Below are 3,377 nucleotides of genomic sequence, written 5' to 3' on the forward strand. Positions count from 1 at the left end.
TTTGCCACTAAATATATAAATAGATATATAGATAAACTACATGCTAAGTTAACAGGATGATATTATATGAATAACATATGTAGATATTTTATGTGATTAAAAATTAGTTCTAAATAAATGCAAAACTTTGACGTGTATGAAATTGGCAACAAAAGCAACATTAGCACGGTATGTTTGGTCCATGTCTTTTTTTCATATGTAGTTATCAGTGCAAAAAGACATGCCATCCATGTTTCCATGCCTAAATTTATTTATATTTTTATGAGATTTAGTTAATCATGTTTTAATTTGAGGACAAGTTTTTTTTTCCCTATAATTTATAACTACTTTCAATTATGGAAATAATCTGTTGATAAATTGAGCTTGTTAAACCTAATTAATATTTATTCAGTTTCATTTAATATTTGAGAATTGGTTTATAAACTCAAACTGATTGGTCAATTTAACTCACTATTATTTAATAATCTGTTTATTTTTTAATGGATGCAAGAGACATTTTACAAAGCAATAGTAAATAAATGCAGTCAAGGGGTGGATGAGAATTCTATTAACCAAGATAAATTATGGGATGAGATAGCCATTGGGAGTCATAACAGAGTGGTAGGAAAGAGTAATATTGTTAGACAGATGTCTTCATCCACTTACAAGCCACGGTTGGGATCTTCTGAATCAACTGAATAACTTCTTAACAGAGTTAAGGAATTAGAGGAAGAGCTTGCTAGGTTACAAGCTGAGTTGACTCGTCATGAGTTATTTGAATCATCATTGGTTGCCGCACTTCGTGACCAAGGTATTGACCTTTCTAGCATGCCTATTTTTTCTTGTACGACCACATGCTCCTCGAGCACTGATAGGAGAGTCACAGACACATGCGGATGAGCACTCTCCAATGCCAAAGAGAGTTCATATTTCTCCGTCTACCGATAATTCTCTTGAAGATTTGAAGGATGATGTATAGGGTTTTGATAATATACATGGTTTATGTTAAGAGTTTTGTGGAGTTATGTAGATTGGACCTTATTATTGTCATGCTATGATTGTAATAACAATTTTGCTTTTTTACAAATATTGCAATATATATTTTGATGAAATTAAATACAGGTTCGATTATTAAATAAATCCATTTGTAATTTTTTTAAAGAAAACTATACCAAATTTCGTGACAAAAACCCATGCCAATATCCTTACTAAATTTAAAACCGTGCCAAAAAAACCGCGCCAAAAATGGTGCCAAACAAATCATGCCAACAACCGTAACAAACAAAATCTTGACAAAAAACGGTGACAACAAATGTGCCTAAAACAGTGACAAAACAAAACCGTGCCAAAAACAGTACCAAAAAATTGTGCCTAAAACCGTGACAAAATTGACACGGTTTAGTTAAAGCATGACAAAATTTGGCACGACTTTACTATTCCTTGACATATTATATTTGTCACGCATGCTATAGGCACGGTTATGTTTCCGTGCCAAAATCCGTGCCAAATCTACTATGCCAAATTCTTGTTTTTCTAGTAGTGATATACACTGATAAAAAAAATCAGAAAAAAATAAGCAGTGATCTTTCTTTAGTTGTTAGGACCCATCAATTAGATCATGGTCTCCTGTGTCACCATCAAGTTCTTCGCAGTTAAGGCTTTTTTGATAGTTAGGATCATCTCCTTAAACTTGGCCTTTTTTTTGCGACTAGAGCTACATTTACCCAAACAATAAGCATAAAATTAATTTCGCAAATGATAAAAAGATGATAAGCACTCTGTAGTTGAAAATGCAATTATTTCTTTTTAGCCAAATAGACTTGCAAATTGCCCTAATGAGAAGGTTCCCAACCCAAGTAAATTTGAGATGTTGGTGGTTTCCCATGAGGACAAAGCTTCTTCCAAAGTAAGATGAATGTTTTGGATATTAAGTATGCTAGCGAAATGTGACCAAATTCTTGAGGTAAATTGACAGGATATTAATAGGTGGTTTATTGTTTCTTTGGCCTCCTGATAAAGTAAACAGGTAGTTGCCAAGATTTCATTATAGCCAGCCTTCACCAGGTTATCTATGATCAGGATCTTCTTATCCCAAGGAGACTAGTTGAAAATTTTGATTTTAAGGGTACAAGCATCTTCCATAAGGCTTTGCTCAGGGAGCATCTCAGACCACCGTCATTTAGGAAATTGTAAAGGGATTTAATTGAAAAAGTATCATTAGAGCTTCGAAGGTTTACTTGTTAACATTTTAAATTAAAGTATTTTTTTAGACATACCTCAGGAAAATTCTTTATAAAATGTTTCTAAAAAATCTCTTCTTAGAATATCTTTGTACAAAATTAACATAATTACCTAAATGTTATTTTTTTTTAATAATAATTATTCTTTCTCATATTATTTTTTTGTAGTTTATCAAATTGCATGTGATGTTATATATATATATATATTGTTGAAAATATTAGGAATTATGTAAAGGATCTTCTTGAAAGTTTTATTATTTAATAAACACACAATAATAATAATAATAATAATAATAATAATAATAATAATAATAATAATAATAATTATTATTGTTATTATTATTATTATTATTATATTGATGGCAAATAAGCGACAAGTGCTCTTATTTAAGGAAAGTCAAGGGCGTGCATTGATAAGGGTTAACACAAGCACATGCGCCGATCAAGTAGTAAAGTGTGTACAAAGGTAGGGTATTGATTCACAAAAAAAATCGAGAGTACTAGTACTAGTCCTAACTCCAAAATTAACCTAATAAAAAGTTGTGATGTGTGCAAATAAACTAGAAGAAAGAGAATAAAAAAGCAAGAATAATTAATATTTGCCATCAATGCTGATACAGATAAACCACAACCGCATTGCACTTTACGAAATCTCAATGTGAATTTAATAAGAATTCATAAGTAGACAATTCTTCTTGCGAAACAATTGTACCTAATCCCATACATAATAAAAATGCGATTTCTCTTAAAATCTATTCTCTATGATTGCAAAGAGCATTGAATTACTTGTTAATTCACTAGAGAGGATTTTGGGAGGAGAACTCTCTACTCCAAAGTACCTTATTACTAAGTTTACTCACAATCTTCTCCAATCTGCAGTTTGCCTATAAAGTGGATATTTCTATTCATTACAAAGCACATCATACAAGAAAACTAGGGCTTTCACCTCGATAGCATTCAAGAAATTGAAACATGCAATTGAATTCAAATAATAATGGATTGCAATTAAAAAAATAATTAAAGCATAAAGATCTACAACCAATGTCAAAATAGAATAAACCCTAGAGTTCATCTGCCCCCAAACATCTACCAAAATTGCTTTACATTAGAGGAGAGCAAGCATGTGAATCCCCTTCTCAATTGTGCCGAGAAGTGATT

Source organism: Dioscorea cayenensis, chromosome 4 (assembly GCF_009730915.1).
Source record: "Dioscorea cayenensis subsp. rotundata cultivar TDr96_F1 chromosome 4, TDr96_F1_v2_PseudoChromosome.rev07_lg8_w22 25.fasta, whole genome shotgun sequence".
Classification (NCBI taxonomy): Eukaryota; Viridiplantae; Streptophyta; class Magnoliopsida; order Dioscoreales; family Dioscoreaceae; genus Dioscorea; species Dioscorea cayenensis.